The sequence below is a fragment of the Lathyrus oleraceus genome, chromosome 1 (assembly GCF_024323335.1).
Source record: "Lathyrus oleraceus cultivar Zhongwan6 chromosome 1, CAAS_Psat_ZW6_1.0, whole genome shotgun sequence".
NCBI classification, from domain to species: Eukaryota; Viridiplantae; Streptophyta; class Magnoliopsida; order Fabales; family Fabaceae; genus Lathyrus; species Lathyrus oleraceus.
In genome coordinates, this window is record NC_066579.1 from 39,206,252 (window position 1) to 39,226,297 (window position 20,046).

Consider the following 20,046-nt stretch of genomic DNA (forward strand, 5'->3'; position numbering starts at 1 on the left):
GAATGAAGTATTTCCAATCACTTCCCACCTCCAAATCCAACAGTTGACTTGTGGTTGACTTTTGCAGTTGATAGATGACTTGGTCATGCACAGATGATTTTGAACCTCAATCTCTTGATGGAATGACTCCAAAATGAAACCCTAGCTTATACAAGCTCAATAAAATCACATGATGATCCCCATCTCATTAAAAACCTCATCTCCTTGAAAAATCCTTGATTGGCATAATGCAACTGATTAGGGTTGACCAGAGGTCAAAACCCTAATCCCAAGGCACATGATCAGGCACAATGAACCTCTTGGTGATGATAAGACCATGATGATGGTGATGTACCATTTCAACCAAGATTAATACTCCACCTCCTTGAGGAACCAAGAAATCCTAATTGAAGCACAAACCCTCAGATGATTGGTGATCAATTCATGAGACCCTCAGGCTTGCATCTTTTAACCTCTTTATCTTCTGAGCAAGACTTAGGAGGATGACTTGTTTATTATTCCATATGATATGCAAAGATGTAATGCCTAATGTCCTACAAAATAAGATGCAATATGCTAAGCTAGTCCCAAGAGAGGAGGGCAAATTTTGAGGTGTTACAACAGGGTATAGAGAAACTACCAGGGTCTTTAAGTTTTGGAGGCATATTCTGGATTATAGCGCTACATTCAGCAGTGAGTGTAACGGTTTCGCTATCTTCAAGTTTCCTTTTATTAGAAAGAATTTCTTTTAAGAACTTAGCATATGAGGGCATCCGTGTAATAGCTTCTATGAAAGGAATGGTGACGTTTAATTGTTTCAATAGGTCAACAAATTTTTTAAATTGGCCCGCGTCTTTGGTTTTAATTAGCCTATGAGGATAAGGGATAGGTGGTTTGTAAGGCGGTGGAGGTACATAAGGTTCTTTCTTCTCTACGGTTTCCTTATTACTCTCTTATTTTTCCTTAGGTTTGCTTTCTTCCTCAGTTGGCTTTTTAGAGTTTTGGTTTTCAATTCTTGGATCAGATGGTCCTTCTACCTCTGTTCCACTTCTTAATATAATTGCATGAGCGTGGCTTTTCGGGTTAGGTTGGGGTTGTCCAGGAAATGTACCAGTTGGGGCTGCAGTAGGCGCTTGTTGTTGAGCTACTTGTGAGATTTGTGTTTCCAGCATTTTGTTATGGGTAGCCAGGGCATCTACTTTACTTACTAGTTGTTTAATCTGTTCGTTAGTGTGTACATTCTGGTTTAAGAAATCTTTATTGGTTTGCTGTTGAGAAGCTATGAAGTTCTCCATCATGATTTCCAAGTTGGATTTCCTAGGAACGTTATTGTTAGGTGTAGATGGGGTCGGCTTTTGATATCCAGGAGGTATAGCTGGGGCTTGATTGGGAGCTTGTCCTGGTGCATATAAGGCATTGTTGCTCTTATATGAAAAATTAGGATGGTTCTTCCAGTTTGAGTTATAGGTATGCGAGTAAGGATTTCCTTGTGCATAGTTCACCTGCTCTACTTGGATTCCTGTTAGGAGTTGACAATCTGTAGGAGTGTGACCTTGGATTCCACAGACTTCGCAATTTTGAGTCACGGCAACCACGGCGGCTGGAGGTGATACATTTAAACTCTCAATTTTTTGGGCAAGAGCATCCACTTTCGCGTTAACATGATCAAGGCTACTTATCTCGTACATGCCAGTTTTTGTTTGAGGTTTTTCTACCATTGTTCGGTCGCTTCCCCACTGATAACGGTTTTGGGCCATGCTTTCGATAAGTTGATAAGCGTCAGCGTAAGGTTTATCCATAAGCGCGCCACCTGCGGCGGCGTTTATTGTTAATCTTGTGTTGTATAAGAGACCATTGTAGAGGGTATGAATCACTAACCAGTCCTCTAAACCATGGTGTGGACAAAGTCTCATCATGTCTTTGTATCCTTCCCAGGCTTCGAAAAGAGACTCGTTATCTTTCTGTTTAAATCCATTTATCTGGGCTCTTAACATAGCTGTTTTGCTTGGAGGAAAATATCGGGCAAGAAAGACTTTCTTCAACTCATTCCATGTGGTGACTGAGTTGGAAGGAAGAGACTGAAGCCATCTTCTAGCTTTATCTCTTAACGAGAAAGGAAAAAGACGAAGTCGAATTGCCTCTGAAGTGACACCATTAGCTTTAACAGTATCAGCGTATTGAACAAATACGGATAAATGAAGGTTTGGATCCTCGGTAGGATTTCCAGAGAATTGATTCTGTTGTACTGCTTGTAACAGCGAAGGTTTAAGTTCGAAGTTGTTTGCTTCGATTGCGGGTGGAGCAATACTCGAATGTGGCTCATCTTGCGATGGAGCAGCGTAATCTCGAAGAGCACGAGCTGGTTCTGCCATCTCGGGTATCGGCGAAGGAAGAAGATTTTTGAGATCAAAAATTTCGATTGGAGGAAGATTGTTTGCAGTACGATACTCCCGAATTCGTTGTAAGACTCGGAGATATCGTTCAACGTCGTTGATTCGTAAGTAATACGGTTCGCCTTGTGAGCGAGTGTGTGGCATACAAATCAACGAAAGAAAGAAATAAAAATTGCCTTAATCTCTACAGTGTAACGGAAGAGTTACGATATCGACTAAATAAAAGTCCCCGGCAACGGCGCCAAAAACTTGATCGCGACTTTATGAGTCTATTGGGGTATTAACTGCAAGTGCACAGTCTAATCGCGTAGTAATAAAAGATATCGATCCCACAGGGACTTATGAATCGATATACCATTTTCTAAGGTTACTTCGTAAAGCTAAGGCGGATTATACTTTGTTGATTAGGGGTAAAAAAATAAAACTAAAATAAGATCTAGATTAAATATCAGATAAGCGGATATCGGTATGCGGTTCGTCGTAATTAGGGAATCAAATCTTCGTTGGTTTCGTAGTTTTAAAATAAATCTTTTCAGTAGACACTATTGATTTAAAAGCCTTTTCTCAAACTCTCGCTCTGTTGAATAGACTATGACTTTATATTAACGTGCGCTGTCACTAATTAGTTAAGTCCAAAATCACTTTTTGAAAACAATAGAATCTATAGAAACCCTTTTTAAGAAAATGCTAACCATTTAAACACCCTTGTCTCAAACTCTCGCTCTGTTGACTTAGATTATATAATTAAACTTAAATGCTTAACTCTCATCCTCACATTTAACCTTTTAAAAATACTTTTTGAAAATGATTAGAATTTAATTAACTCTAAAAATTGATTTCGCCCTGATTTAGAATTAATGTCCAATTTACACTGTCCAGTTAAAAGCTCAAACCGTCGTTCTATTGATTTTAACTTCTTTATGTCTTTTACTCTCGTACAAAAACCTTGGTATTAACTCTGTAAATTGAGACCATAAAAAGAGTGATTATGTTTTTAAACAAAATTAAACCAACTTAGTTTTGATTCCTTCATTCCGCTTACTTTACATACCGATATCTAAGTTTATTTAGCCAGACATGCTAAACAAGCCTAAACAATAATTATGCTTACATACAGCCATATCAGACAGACAGTATAAATAAATAGCAGTGCAGAGCACATATAAATTCAAACAATAAAATTAAAGAACCTGTAAAATTAATAGAAGTCTTGATTGTTCCTAGCTTCGATGCTTGAACTCTCCACCACAAACTGGTTGGATTTGTTCTTACAATCTTCGATCGGACAAGAAAATAAAAAACGAAGGAATAAAATACTATGATCTAACGTAAGGTTAGATCCAGTAAAAATTACACAATAGTTTCCGGTGTAGAAACTATTGTGAGAAAATTAATCGAATGCTTTAAAATTGATTGGAAAAGGAAAGGGAATAAAAATTGTTAGGAAAGTAGAGTGCTGGAAAATAAGAAAAACAGTAAAAAATAATGCGGTGCCGAAAACTGGAAAATTGAGAGAGAGCAGCAGGGTTCCACCATTGGTCCTATTTATATCAATCCATTTTGTAACTGTTTCTTCCATAGTCTATTCAGTAAGTTTCAACGAGTCTACTGGTCAAGCGAAAAAGCAGGATGAACGTGCTTCTGTTACGCGTCAAACCCAAAAATATAGGAATGGGGGTGTGACGTTCGTCACACCATGCACAACGCTCGTAACACAAAGCAGGGGGGCGTTACGCTCGTCAAACCTTGTGTTACGCTCGTAACACAAAGCAGGGAGGCGTGACGCTCGTCACACCTTGTGTGGCGGTCGTCACAGCTTCAGCACTTCTAGTTGATAGTTGTGGGCTGGGCTTTAGTGGAAATTGCTTCTTATCATCTTTTTGCACCTCCTTTTCTTTCTTTTCCACGTATGCTTCAAATAATGTTGCCTGGAATAAATAGAAGGAAAATACCAAGTAATATCGAATAATATAAAATAAACCGAAACAAATAATAATATACTTTAATTAAATCGAGTCCAAAAGTGTGATATTATTTCATGTTATCAGGGATCAGCATTGTCATCTTCTGAATCATTTTCTGTCTCATCTTCTTTATCCTTCGGAATTCCAATCTTGACTCCTGGAGCTTGTCCTTTAAGCCTTCTTCTCGGGTTAATGTAACTCACAAATTTCTTGTCCTTCTTCTTCTCGAGCAATAGAGTCTTCAGTTCCTCCTGCCCCTTGGATAAGTTCAAGATCATCTCTTGGAATTGAGCATTCTGAGCCTAGAGATCCTTGACAGTTTGTTCGAGGGCCATTTTTCTGTTTGAGAGGAAGACCGTGAGAACATTGATCCTTTAGAGTACCTGTTATGCAATGTTATGTTATGCTATGCAATGTATGAAATGTTTTCAAGGACTTTTGGAATTTAACTTTGCGTAAACCACCAAAAAGGGGAACTTTTATTAATAATTTCTTTAATCAATGTTCATTACAAGAAAAAATGAAAGCCCAAGTCTCCCAGGGACGGCTTCTTTTTGGGCGGAGATATGCATGGAGACTTCGTTCCTCATTAAGCTGGATGGTGAGCTCTAATACTTTCTTCCTTTCAGCACAGAACCGAGCTTCAAAAGTATCCCTTTCCTCTCTCAACTGGATCCAAGCTTTCTTCAATTCTTCAACATTGATAGGCATATCTGGATAAGGAATGATTTGAGGGTACCTCCTTCAACTTTTGGTTCAACAATCAGAGGTCCGATTGCAAGATATGGAATGATAATCTCACGAGCTCTGGCGCGTACCCATCTGAGATAAGGTTCCATAGGAATAGAGTTGTTCTGTCCTAAAGTACTTCTTTTCACCATGCCCCAAGCTCGTACAAACCTTTGACGGAGACCTTGAGAATCGTTGTCATAGTCAAACACAGTGCCTTGGATAATTATTTCATGTGGACCATCTCTTCGAGCATAACCAAACTGACGTAGGGCTAAAGCAGGATTATAAGTAATACCTCATCTTATCCCTAAGAGTGGTACGTTAGAGAATTCTCCACAACGGTCAATGAAGATAACATTTTCTTTGGGTTGGGGACACCAATGGATGTCTGAATGGGAGAGCGACATTATCCTTTGAGACCATTTCAAATTTTGCTCATTCTTCAAGACTGATTGAGGAAGGTGCGAAATAAACCACCTAGATAATAAAGGTACGCAGCACATGAGAGTCCCTTTCCTTTTCATAGTACGAGTGTGAAGGGAATGCAAAATATCTCCAAGCAAGGTGGGCACAGGGTTATGAGTGAGAAATATTTTAACAGCATTCATGTCTATGAATTGATCCGGATTAGAAAATAGCACCAAACCATATATTAGTAATGCTAGAACATCTTCGAAAGCGTGGACACTCATAGCTTTTAGGAATTCTCGGGCCTTATTTATCAGAAATTTGGCAAGTAAACCCTTAACTTCACTTCTTGTTACCCAATTAGTTTCAATGTCGGACTTTGTCATGTGTAAAGCCGCGGCAACCTCTTCAGACCTCGGAATCTTTTCTAAACCACTGAAAGGTGTTTGATCAAGGATAGGTATCCCAAGCAACCTGGAAAATTCTTCTAATGTGGGTACCAACTGATAATCTGGGAAGGTGAAGCAATGATGTTTAGGATCGAAGAACTGGAATATAACTCTCATCATATCTTCCTTGAAACCGGTGGTAACTTAATTGAGGAGATAACCATGTTTCTTGATGAACTGAGCATGATCGAGAAGTTCCGACACTAAATCCTTGAGTTGAGGAGAGGTCGCTACAAAATTGATCCGGATGGTCTTCCGGGAAGCCATAGCCCTACAAAACAGAGCAAAGTTAAATCCCTAAGTCCTCGAAATGGTTAGTACAATACCATGATGTCATGATGTTATGATGTTATGATGTTATGATGTCAAGTAAGTAACAAGCACAAACAAGTCACACCACAATCATTCCTAGGTTTTAAGGCTTGCATGAGTTCCATAGGTAAGTACCCTCCCCACTGAAGTTTGGTTGGTTCAACCTGTCCTAGAATAGTAACCGGGTTCTAGAAGGATCTCAAATCATTGACCTTTCCTTAAGTCCACTTCAGTGCAACACCAAGCGGTTGACCAAAATTTCCCTAAAGTCCAATCTCAAAGAGTGTAGTATCGAGTATCAACCAACCCCAGTCGGAACCGAAGTCAGTTGTCTCACTACTTTCTAATGGCTAGGATGAGTCAATTAGGGTTCGAAAGGTCTGGTTAATGCTTTGATGACACCATGCAGACGCCAAAATTTTCCTCAAGTAAACATGAGGAACATCAGGACATCCAAAGTGTCACATTAACCGTAGCCATCATTTTAACCATTCCAGTATACGTCGGATAGTCGCGATGATCTCTTTCTACTTACCTAAGGTACACTAGATCCGGGTGTAGGATCTTTCACTCAAGCATAGAATACCCAAACAATCCCTTAAAAGTAAATCAGACAAAGAAACAATTCGAAAACATAAGTGATCTTATCTTTAAGGTAACCTCTCTTTTTAAGATTCCCCAGCAGAGTCGCCAGTTCTGTGATACGGTGAACTGACTTTGTGTTTTTGCTTTGAAAAGCAATGTTGTGGATAGCAAGAGTCGCCACCGACTTTTCTTTTATCCAATAAGGAAAGGCGGAAAAGAACAGGAAAGACCTTGATTAGATTTTGAGTTCGGAAGGTGTTAGCACCCTTTTGTATCCATGGTTATCCATGGGCTCTTAATTGCTTAACTCACTTATGTTTTCCTTGTTTGAGAAAGTGTTTGAGAAATGTGGTGTGTTTAGAAAATATTTTGAAAGGAGAGTTTAACTTTGTAATGATTCTTGTACGAATGTATACAAAGTGTTTATCTCGTTTGATTTTGAAAGATGTTTAGAAAAATATAACTCGGCAATGATTCTGGTGCGAATGTATACCAAGTGGTAATTTTCTAAAAGATGTTTTGAAAAGTGTGAGGTGTGAAAAGTATTTTAAGCTGTGAGCAAGCATTTAAGAGTTATACCTAACCAAGGTCTTTATAGGTATTTCTTATCCTTAGGAGGGTAAAACTGTCCTTACTATTGAGAAGTGAGTAGTCTTATCCTTTGGATGTAAAGGGACATCGTGGGGTCGTCGATTGGTCATTGAAGGCAACATTTGTAAGGATACCTTAGCATTCGAAAGGGACGATCATCATTTAATCGTAGGCTACAACGAAGGGTCATCGAGGGACAAAGTCATATATTCGAAGGCAACGTTCGAGGGACAAGGTCATATATTCGAAGGCAACGTTCGAGGAACTATGATTTATCTTGTAGGGACATTGACCTTTTGATCGAAGGGACTATGACTTATCTGTTTAGGGATGATGATGATTTAATCGAAAGGGTCTTTGCTAAGGGTATCCCCACATTCGCGGGACATGACCGTAATATCGTAAGGCAACAAAGAGAGGGTTACCCTAGAGGTGCAAGTGTGAAATGATATATTATCTTGAATTAATTTATCTAAGTTCGATTATTTATCTTTCCATGCAATCCTATTAGCATACATCTAGACAGTTATATTCACAGTATGGAAAAATTAAAGTGCGGAAAATAAGACTACGCTATTACATGGCTTCGGGATGGGGGTACATAATTTAAAAGGGGATATAAAATATCTAAATCTTAATTAACGAGTACAAAAGTAAAAGGGCTTACAAAATAATAAAACCTAATTAAACTAAAAAGAAAGAAATAAAAAAAATCCTAATTAAATCTATTACATAGAAAGTTCATGACAAATGAAATAAATAAACTAAATTTAAGAATGAATTAAGAATATTTTTAGTCTATAATAATAGAAACTTTTTTTTTTATGAAATTATGGAAAAACTTAGACTAAATTGATAGAAATTTTAAAAGAAAAGAGAAAAAAAAAATATAATTAGATTTTTATTATTCAAAATAGCCCATTTTAATTAATTAAGTGATATATGAAAATTTAATTAATAAACTAGATTAAATTATATCCTAGTTTAAATGACTAATATAATATATAAATCAGAAAATTAATTAATGGGTTTTATTTTAATAATAGAAAAATAGTGGTGAATTAATTATAGTGGAAAGGCAGGACCTCTATGTTGCAGTGAGGGGGGAGCTACCAACGAGCCATGTTGGTCCATTCATTATTTATTCATCTTCATTAAAATATATATTAATTCTACATGGATTTTTTCATTTTGACACAACACCACCATGCATGTTACAGTTTTCTCTCTTACGGCAAGCTACTTTATTTTTCTCATGCTGTTTCTTTCATGTGAATACAACAAACATGTAACTTCATCTTATATCAAACCACACACATAAAATAAGATCATATGTAATCATCATGCAATAATAAAAATAGCCATGCACAAATCAAGAAGCTTATATTATTTTACTTATGTATTAGTTCTCTTTACTGCAAGTGATAATGATAAAACAAACCTTACACATACATGTTAAAGACAACCAAGGATTTATATTATCACCATTATATCATCATCATCATTATTATGTAATAACAACATGTGAAATAAACATAATCATGCTAGAAACAACACTCATATAATAATAATAATTAAATGACAGATATAATTCTTTAATCATGCAAACAGAATTTCTCCAACATGCTATGACATATCAAGAACAGATGCATACTTGAATAAAGCAATATCAACATCCACCAAACCATGAATACATCATCTCAATATATATATTAAACCAATATTATTCATGCATGAATTAAGGAGTATTGCAAGGTAATCATGCTGGATGCAAATTCCATAATGAACACTTACTGGGGATTTGATTCTTCTAGCTTGCTCATTGTATGTGTGTTGTTCTTATTCAGGCTATGAGTGTTTTATGTTTGCTTCTCTTTTCCCTACCCGTGAATCTTCTTGCTTCTGCCTTGCCTTGTGTATCTTCTTCTGCTATATCTCTCCTCTTTTTCGTCTCTCTTTTTCGCTGCAGCCATATGAAGTATTTATAATGGTGTGGATTAGGGTTTAACCTTGCTAAATATTTGGATCCCTTCCTATACTTTAGGGTTTAACCTTGCTTAATATTTGGATCCCTTCCTATACTTTAGGAGAGTTAGGGTTTAACCTTGCTAAATATTTGGATCCCTTCCTATACTTTAGGAGAGTTAGGGTTTAACCTTGCTAAATATTTATTAAATACAAATATTATTATAAATAATGAATAATTTAAATAAAAATTAATTTAAATTTTAGTTACATAATTGAATTAAAATTTAAACCTATTTCTATTTTTACTTTCATCATTTAAAAAAAAATCAAAATTATTCTTACTTATATCAACCAAAATTATTTTATAATTTATGGGCTGAAAAAAATGTTACTCTTATAAATAAATTTTATTAAGTAAAAAACGTGAATTACTAAATAAATACTATTTATAAATAATGAATAAATGGAACATGAGTCACTAAATTATAAAAAAATAGTTATTATGATTTAATGAGCTTTAACAAATAAAATTAATTTAAAATTTTAATTATACAATTAAAATTCAAATCTATTTTTATTTATCATTAAATTAAAACTATTTTATAAAATTTATTTATATCATACAGATAACCAAAATTATTATTATTTTTTATATCTGTATCACATAATAAATAAATTAAAATTTATAATTTATATGAGAATGTATGCTAATGAATGAATGCAAATGTGAAATGAATGTCATGCATGAATCAATTTATCATAAAAATTAACAGGCAAATTTTGGGGTATGACAATATTTTTAGACCATTTAAAGTCATTGGAGGGACTTCTCATGTTATTTTTATATATCAATTGTTATTGTTAATTGCACTATGAGTAGCTAAACTCCTCTAGGTTAGGCTGTGTTATGATGAACCTATTTTTACATTGTTGGATTCTATGTTTATTTGACCATTGCATTAACTTATTGATCTATAATCTTATTCAATTGATTTTTGTTCGTAATGCTTTTTATGCGAGATACTCTTTTATTCTGATTTTGGGCACATAGGGAATACTGACCATTAGTCTATGTGTTTGACCTAGGGCAATTATTGTACTTATGTTGGTTGAATAGAGATAGGAGACCCCGAGTAGTAGCATCGAGAATTAACATTTTATACATTGCCTAACCCTACTTACACTTATGGACTATGGATAGAAAGCTCCGAGTAGTGGTTAGTGAGTTATTTTGTGAGGGATCCGCTATAACGGTTTTGTTAATTCATTGTGGGATTATGGCGATTAGACCATTCATATAGGGTATCAAACATCAACAATAGAGGAATAAGGGATTCTAAAACACAATCTGATCTCTTTCGTGACATTGTTTATTTGTTTATTTATTTTTTGCATTAAAACTCAAAAATTTTAGAACTGAAGGAAATATCAATATGGTGGAAAGTTTTTTGCTTTGAGTTGAGTAGAGACTACTAGATCTGATAACTTTATTAGAGGTATATGTTCCATTAATGGTATTCCTATAATTGCTATTATTGATACGGGCGTGACACATTCGTTTATATCTATTGATTATGCTAATAAATTGAATATGTAAATATCTTATATGGTTGGGAGTATGGTCATTGATACCCCAACCAATGGCTTGGTGACTACTTCGTTGGTGTGTTTAAATTTTTCCTTTGACTATTTATGGTAAGGACTTTGGTATTAACTTAATTTGTTTACTATTAAGTCAACTTGATGTTATCTTGGGAATAAACTGGGTGGAGTTCAACCACATACATATCAATTATTTTGACAAGTTCGTGATGTTTCTAGAGTTCGAAGAAGGTGAAAATGTGATCTTTATGTATGCTAAGGCAATTGAAAAGTACTTGAAGGATGACGTTCGACTGTTTATGATGTTCACTTCGTTGGAAGCTGAAATCAAAGATATGATTGGTGATCTATCGGCGATATGTGATTTTCCATATGTGTTCATATATGGTATTAGTTATTTGCCGCTAGAATGTAAGGTTAAGTTTGCCATAGACTTAATACCTGGTACTAGTATTGTGTTGATGGCACCTTATAGAATGTCTGCTTTAGAGCTGAGTGAGTTGAAGAAATAGTTAGAAGATCTGCTTGAAAAGAAGTTTGTTTGACCTAATGTGTCATTGTGAGGAGCGTAAATGTTGTTTGTTAAGAAAAGGATGGTAGCATGAGGTTGTGTGTTGATTATCAATAATTGAATAAGGTTACTATCAAGAACAAGTATCCTCTTTCGAAAATTGATGACTTTATGGATCAGTTGGTAGGTTTTTATGTTTTCAGTAAGATCAATTTGAGATCAAGTTATCACCAAATTCGTGTAAGGCCATAAAATATTCTGTAGATTGTATTTAGAACTCAATATGGTTGCATTACCCCAAAATTCACCATACCTTTCACAATGATCATCGAGGTCACTAACCCTAATCATATGCATGTTCCCATGGTCAATCATTTCATATGCATAGCCATGGTTCAATACAAGAGAATAATCATCTTGGATTCAAAGCTTTGTGCTTGTACCTAGTGGAAACTAGGGTTTCCCAGCAGCTAGAGGTGGCTCAATCAATCAAACCCTAATTGGAGTTAGCTTTTGTTGCTTGTGTATGTGTTTGTCACCGGTGATTCAACTTTGGCTTCTTTGAGAAGAAAACCCTAATTTAGGGATCCCCACTTAATCATGGCTTCCATAAACCCTAATCATGTCCAATACGCATTGTGTGGCCTCCTAACCCTAGTTTCATCTTATCCATTATCATTCATGGTGCTTGATTCTCTTGATTGATCAAATTGCATCCAATAACCTCTTGTTCATGGTTCATTCATGTTGGTTTCTTGGTGTTGATTCCATTCATATTGTGCTTGTGTCCGTTGGTTTTAGCCCAAGTCAATGGCCCAACAACTTTCATCTGCTTCCATTTCATAGCATTTCATTTGGATCATCCTCATGCCTAGTCATAGTCCATTCCTTGCTATTTCATCTGACCAATGTTATTCAAATCCACTCAATGCCATTGTTATAGTCTTGTTCATCAGTCATGTTCAATCCATTTTCAAGTAATGTCCATAGTTAATTACAAGTCATGTTCAAGTTATCATTCAAATTCATCAAATTCAAGTTGCAAGTCATGTCATTCATTTCAAGAATCATGGTCATATAAGATCCAATTCCATTCAAGAGTCAAGATCAATTCAAAAACCAATCCAATTTCATTCAAAAGTAAATTCCACTCATTACATATCACAAATGTTCATTACATGGAAAACTGTAAAATTTGGAAACTTTGACCAAGTGTTGACTTTGGACAACATTTGACTTTTTGGTCAACATTTAACTTTTTGGTTAACTTTGATTAAAGTCAACTCAACCCCTTTTTTCCATCCTAAAATCCTAAACCCCTTTCCTAATCTTCAAAATTTATCCTTGATCCTTTGGTTTACCATTTGTACATGAATGCTTCAAACTCCAATCTTGGTCATCATGTTGCAAGCCCTTGTTCAACCACCATCCTTCATGGCATGCATGACCTACATACACATGAATGAAATCACAAGTCACAATTGCCCAAGTAAAAACCAAGGCATGCTACATAAAAACAAATTCAAAAGGCAAGGCATAACAATGGACATAAGCACGTCAGAACCATTTGCCAACCCATGTTTCAAACTCAAGCTACAAAAACAAAATCCAAATGAAGCCATGTTATTAAGCCATGTTGCAAACCTGCTACAAGAACTTAGCAAAGCATAATGCAAAACATGTCATACACAACGTCATGTTGCAATCACCTAAGTCATAATCACTTCATAAAATAAACAAAACCATGAGCTAACATAGGCCATGATACAAACCAAGTCAGAATCCATGTCATGATGCATGAATAAAGTCAGCAAATATGAAGTGCATGCCATGTTGCTTAAATCAAACACAAACCATGAAGCAATACATACATGAGATCATAAGCTGCAAAACGTGCCACAATGCAATACATACTTGTTGCATAAGTCAGAACACACTGCTCATTATAATGCAAAACATAGACCAGATATGCAATGGAATACATCAGGGCACGATGCAAACCAAGTCAGGATAGGAACCATTCATTAAGCCTACTAAACCACACATAAACACTTATATAAAAGGATCATAACACAAATGCAATCACAAGTTTGAATATCAAAGCATCACATCAAACCACTCAACATAGCCCTGCAAAGTTAGTGGCATCATGACTAAACACCAAACTTAACTTGTCAAAGAATCAAGCTAACACAACCTGAACCTATCACTCACCATAACATAAATTCATCTAAACCAAAAACTTGACCTATCATTCAACTAACATAACTAAACCACAACTAACTTAATGCCCTAACTATAATATAACTGAATTCCATAACTTCACTAATTTCCAACTAACTTAGCCTAGGGATCCACACAATTCAGAAACAGAATCCTAACAGCATCGAAGTCATCAATTCCCTAACTGAAAACACCAAATACACTTCACAATCCCAATGCTATAAAAAACCTATAAATATTAATCCAACCACTCTCCATTATTCTCCAGTCATTTTCCATTCTTAACAATCATCACTGAACTAGATCGAACCAATCATTCACCCTCACTCTCTATCATTTCTGAATCACCTAAGAACAATATTCATAACTCACATCTTCAACTTTAATCAACATCAACCTTCAACCTCAATCATCAACACATTTATCACTCCCTCACATTCATCCTTCATCATTCACAGAATCACATTGCACCACTCACATCAACAACTCAGAGAAGCATAAAAGAAGAAAGAAGAAAAGTAGAAGGGGAGGATTTCGAGCAAAACATTAACTTTCATTGTTACAAATCAAAACCTTGAGTTTGGTATAGTCTTGCTTTTATCAATCTATTGATAAATGGGCTTGAATTTGCATAAATTTCATTGTTACAAATCTATTGTAAGTTGGTCATTTGATCATCTTCAATACTTTGCATCAGGGATAAGTTATCTCCTGATGCACCATATTTTAAATCTATTGACCTAAGGATAGATAATCCTCAAGTGTTGATATTGTTTATAATGCTAATTTAACTTAACTTTACTAACTTTGATTACCAGTAACCATTGTTACTATCATTGTTATTTTGTTATTTAATCTTATGTTGTTACTTTGTAATTTACATTCAAGTATCCATCATCATCATATTCATTGTATAAACTCATCATGCATATTTATTATTGTCATTTATCCTTTTTTGTTATCATACATTAAAAATAACAAAAACATGATAAAATGATAAGACCAAAAACATTTCATTCCACTTAATCAACTTGGACTTAGAGGATCTAATCCCAGGACCTTGGCTTGGAGGCATTTTCCTTATCTTTGTGATACTCTATTAACTTTGGATTTCATTTGTAACTTACATACCGGTTGTAAGAATGCCATCATGGCACCACCCTAGGGGGACATGTTTGTAAGACCATCATTCTTTGTTTAGCCTATGTCACTTTTGCATATACAAGACTTTCTCTTGGGCTACCTTACAATGAGACCTTTTACGTTCCTTGTTGGTTACTTTGCATACCCGTTTCATTACATTAGCCAATTTCATAATCAAATAAACAAACCCTTGATTCAACGGCAACTGGGATTTTCATAATCAAATTCAAAACACAATAAAACTACAATTAATATTATACGCCACGAGCCTTAAGTGGTGGAGAATGAGTATGAATGGAGCATTCCTACCCTTACTCTGATTATTTTCGACGCAAGACGCTTGGCTTATTGTCTAGAATTTTCACCTCTGACCATAAACTTTTAGTGCAATCTAATCACAAACTCTTTTCATAAACCCTTATTCAAGTTAAAAACAACACAACCCATCAAACCTTATTTTTGTGTCTTAGGGCACCTCTATGAAAACCCTTTTCTCAAAGGCAAAATCAACCAACACACAAATATTTTCTACTCTGAACTACGAAGCTCTGATTCCTCATCCCCGATGTGTGATACGTAGGAACAAGGACCACAATCCTTGGCAAGCACAATAACAAAAAAAAACAGAGTCCCGTCACTCTTTTTTACACACTTTTTTTGAAAATAAAAATAATAAATGAGATAAATACATGCATACGCAAACAACCCAAATGGTTCCCATGAAGTACCATGGACGTGAGGGGTGCTAATACATCCCCCTTGCGTAACCGACTTCCGAACCCAAGTCTCGGTTGTGAGACCGATTCCTTATCCTTTTTCGCGCTTCCCGTGTGCACCTGTTTCTTTCTTTCGAGGGTTTTATTGATTATTTCCCCTCTCCTCTCTGATAGAGGTAATCCAAATAAAAGTTGGTGGGGAATCTTCTGCTTTGTCTTCTCTTTTTGATTGAGGTGGCATTTCTTTAGTTCAGTCTCGGTTTCCTCCCTCTCCAAAAAATCTGGTAGCGACACACACGAGTTAGCAAATATCCTATCAGAAATCACATGTATGAAATTCTACTTTTCACCTTATAAATTGACCCTCCCATTTCATTTCAATAACATAGAGGAATCCAACAATTTCCAGTGCTAAAACATGGCAGAATTTTTAAGCTAGACTCGACTTCCTTATAGATTAGTTCTTACATGAACTAATCTACATGAGTGTTTAGGGCAACATATTTGTGAAAATTTTAGCTCACTCTAAACCTTAAAATCATACTACTAAAGATTTATTTACATATTAGTTCTACTATGAATTTCACACTGAAATTCAGAGTCAGAAGAGTCGAGCCCTAAGTCCTAGTATCATAAGCACACATGAACAAAGAAATTAGAAAGGGTATGAGAGAAATAACGCATAACAGAAATAGCAAGAGATGAGGAAAAGACATTCACCTAAGAATCTTAGGTATTTCTTATTCCTTCTTTAACTGATTACATGCTTTTAAGCCTGATACATGAATTGTTGAATATTGATTTGCCTTGTACATTTCCAAACTGAACTTTTCCCTTTGACATATGTGTTGTTTAAAGTATTTTGTATGGAATAATCTTCTCTGTTTCATACTCGTTTTGATTTGTTTGATGTTTGAAGTGTTGGTAGTTAAAAAGGATTGATAAAATTAAGGATTCATTTAGTTTTTGTTTGGCTAGGGTTTCGGGTAGGGCGATCTGGTTGATTGGTTTGGTTTCAAGAGAAAATAGGGGAGGATATGAAGAGAGGGCGTAAAATAAAGGGGGTTTGTGTTTTGGTTTTTTTTATTGGGGGTGGTTGACCGCTGGAGAGGACGATGAAAGATGATAAGTTAATGATACATTGTTTCCAAGACAATCTGAGTGGCGCACCTTCCAAGTGGTACTTGAGCCTCGATAAGAGTATAACCAAGTGTTTCCAAGTCCTGTCAGACACCTTCATCAAGAACTACAAATATAACATGGATATGGAGCCTGATAGGAGACAACTGCAGAACATGTCCCAAAAGGACAAAGAATCATTCAAGGAGTATGCACAAATGTTGAGAGAACTAGCCTCTCAGGTGGAAGCACCTCTTAAAGAATAAGAACTTGTCGAATTGTTCATGGATAGTGTTCAACCTGCCTTCTATGAGAAGATGGTGGTAAGTATATCCCTGGGTTTCTATGAACTTGTTGTTATAGGATCCAGGATTGAACATGGCTTGAGAAATGACAAAATTGCAGTTATTGTCGGAACTTCCAGCAATAATTCAAAGAAATTCTCTGGAAGGTTCCCGAAGAAGAAAGAGGGTGAAACCAATGTTGTGTCTATTGGTCAAGGAAGAAGTCATCCAAGAAGGAGACAACATAAATAATATACCCATCAGTAATATGTCCATCAACAACCTTTTTTCCTATTAACAACAAGCTTATCCCGCATAATATGTTCAACAACCATATGTGACTATTGTTGCACCAACTTTCAATCAACATGCTGCTTTGGCTCCCCCTGCATATTAACAAGCACCAGAAGCCCCAACCTATCAATAACCAAGAGTTTAAGCTTCTCGTCAAAATGCTCAAACTCAGAATACGAGATAAGGGGATAAATCCCCCTTTAATTTAATTTCGATGATGCATACTGAACTCTATCCTTCTTTGCTGCAAAAGGGACTAGGGGTCCCTAGACCTTTGGGTCCTCCACCTGATCGTTTACCTCCATGGTATACCCCAAATGCTAATTATACTTTCCATGAGGGTGCTCCTATACATGATTTAGAGGGATGTTATGCTTTGAAGCATAAAGTACGTGAATTGATTGAAAGCAAGATTTTATCTTTCAAAGATGTGGAACCCAATGTGAAGAGCAATCCTTTTCCCGTGTATGGGACTCTTACAGTGGATGCAATTGAAGAAGCATCTGATGGCTATGTGATTGAAAAGGTTGATGATGTCAAGACTCTATTGGCAGCGTTCCATGTTCGACTTGTGGAAGTTGTCCTGATTAGCGCTTGCCATGATGATTGTAAGGAGTGTGTCATTCATCCAAAAGGATGTAAGATGGTACAAGACAATGTTCAAGATCTGATGAGTCAGGGAGTGCTACAAGTCCGTAGTTTTACCAAGAATGAGGATGTTTCGGTAATTGAACCTTGATTAAATTTTCCAGAGCCAATTGACATACCTTATCATATAAGGAAGGTTGTTCCATCAAATAATCACCAGTGACATGTGGTAATCTATATGCCCACTTTTTTTCTGTATGAGAGCACCAAGGATGCTCCTTGGAAATACAAAATTACCGATATGGACAAGGTATCTAAAGAATGTGAAGGTGAGAAGGGCCTAGAAGTTATGGATTTCGATGTCACAAACATCACTGGAATGAGTAGAATGAACCACAAAGGTCAAATTTATACTCCCGAGTTTAATATGACCTTTCAACCACCAACCAAAGAAGCTAAAGTTATAGTTCCTGCAAATGAATCTGATGTAGTATAATATGAAGAAGTTGTTGAGTTCTTGAAAATGATCAAGAGAAGCGACAACAAGGTCGTGGATGAGCTGCACCAAACTCCGTTCAAGATATCTATTTTATCTTTGTTGTTGAACTCCCAACCTCATAGGGAGGCTTTGTTGAAAGTGCTTGCTCAAGCTCACGTAACTCAAAGCATAACAGTGGACTAATTCGATAGAGTGGTCGCTAATGTTACAACTTGTAACATCCTAAGCTTTAATGGAGAATAACTACCTGAGGATGGACACAATCACAACCGTTCTCTCCATGTTTCAGTGAAATACAAAGATGATGCCTTAGCAAGAGTCCTAGTAGATATTGGGTTCTCTCTGAATGTTATGCCGAAAAGGACACTTGGAAAATTATTTTATCAAGAGCCAACAATGAAGCCCATTATGTTAGTGGTAAAAGCTTTTGATGGGTCCAGGAGGACGGTAATTACAGAGGTGACTACCAATACATATTGGCCCTTATGTATTCCATATCACTTTTCAAGTCATAGATATCAATCCGACTTATAGTTGTCTACTGGGACACCCATAAATACATGTTGTTGGGGCAGTAACCTCTACCTTACACCAGAAGATGAAGTTTGTTATCAATAACCAACTCATAATCATCTTCAGAGAAGAGGATTTCGTGGTTAGTCACCTTTCGTCCTTCAGATACATTGAGGTTGATGAGGATGCTTTGGAAACTTCTTTACAAGCTCTTGAAATAGCCAATGCCAAATTTGTGGAAATGAAGGATCCTTTTGGGAAAAATAGTTAATCTTTTGCCTCTTTGAAGAGCGCAAAGTCAGCCATTGAAGGTGGAAGCCCTAAAATTTGAAAGCAAATCATTGAGGTTCGTGATAAGAAGGATTATTTCAGCTTGGGGTATGTGCCTTCTGCTAGGAGAGAAGCTCTGGTCCCTACAAAGGACCACGCATGAAGCATTCAGGAAGTCTTTCTCAACATATGCTTTATTCATGGAAATCAAGTTAGTGCCATTGAAGATGATATCGAAGATGAAGAAATGTCATGTTTGGTTTGCCGGTGTGAAACTGCTTTGGACAACTAGAAGGCGATTGAGATCCCTGAAATTTTTCCATTGTCAAAGTAATTTTGTTGTGTTTTTCAAATCCTTAGCTCTTCCTAAGGCTAATGAATTATGTTATAGGGCCACTTTTATTTTCAAATATCATTATTGATAAATAAAAGACATTTTATTCAATTCTTATTGTTAATTTATTGTTTTTTTTCTTCAGAAAATGGCAATCTTTTTCAAAACTACAATTTTTTTTTCCTTTTGCATATTTTATTTTAACTTTTTCTAAAAAGTAATCATTCAAACATATAGAATAACCGATAAACCCGTTGAATCCAATGACCATACTCCCCCTAATAACTTTAAGTTCCCTATCTACCAAGCGGAAGAAGAAGGTGAAGAAGATTATGATATTCCCGATGAATTGGCAAGGCTACTCGAGCATAAGTGCAAAACCCTTCAGCCATATCAAGAGTCGGTGGAGACACTCAACCTTGGCACAAAAGAAGAGAAGAAAGAGGTTAAAGTTAGGACCACACTTGGGGCAAGCATTAGGGAAAGATTGGTCAAGTTGCTACAAGAATATGTGGACGTGTTTGCATGGTTATACCAGGATATGCCAGATCTAGACACTGATATTATTG

The 20,046-nt window shown here is 36.0% G+C and overlaps 1 non-coding gene across 1 annotated transcript; it reads left to right on the plus strand.

Moving 5' to 3' along the window:
- The first annotated feature begins 1,866 nt into the window (after window positions 1-1,866).
- Window positions 1,867-1,973, plus strand: LOC127116535 (small nucleolar RNA R71). The gene has a single exon (XR_007801363.1). It is a non-coding gene; the product is annotated as a small nucleolar RNA R71 (small nucleolar RNA).
- Window positions 1,974-20,046: the final 18,073 nt, after the last annotated feature.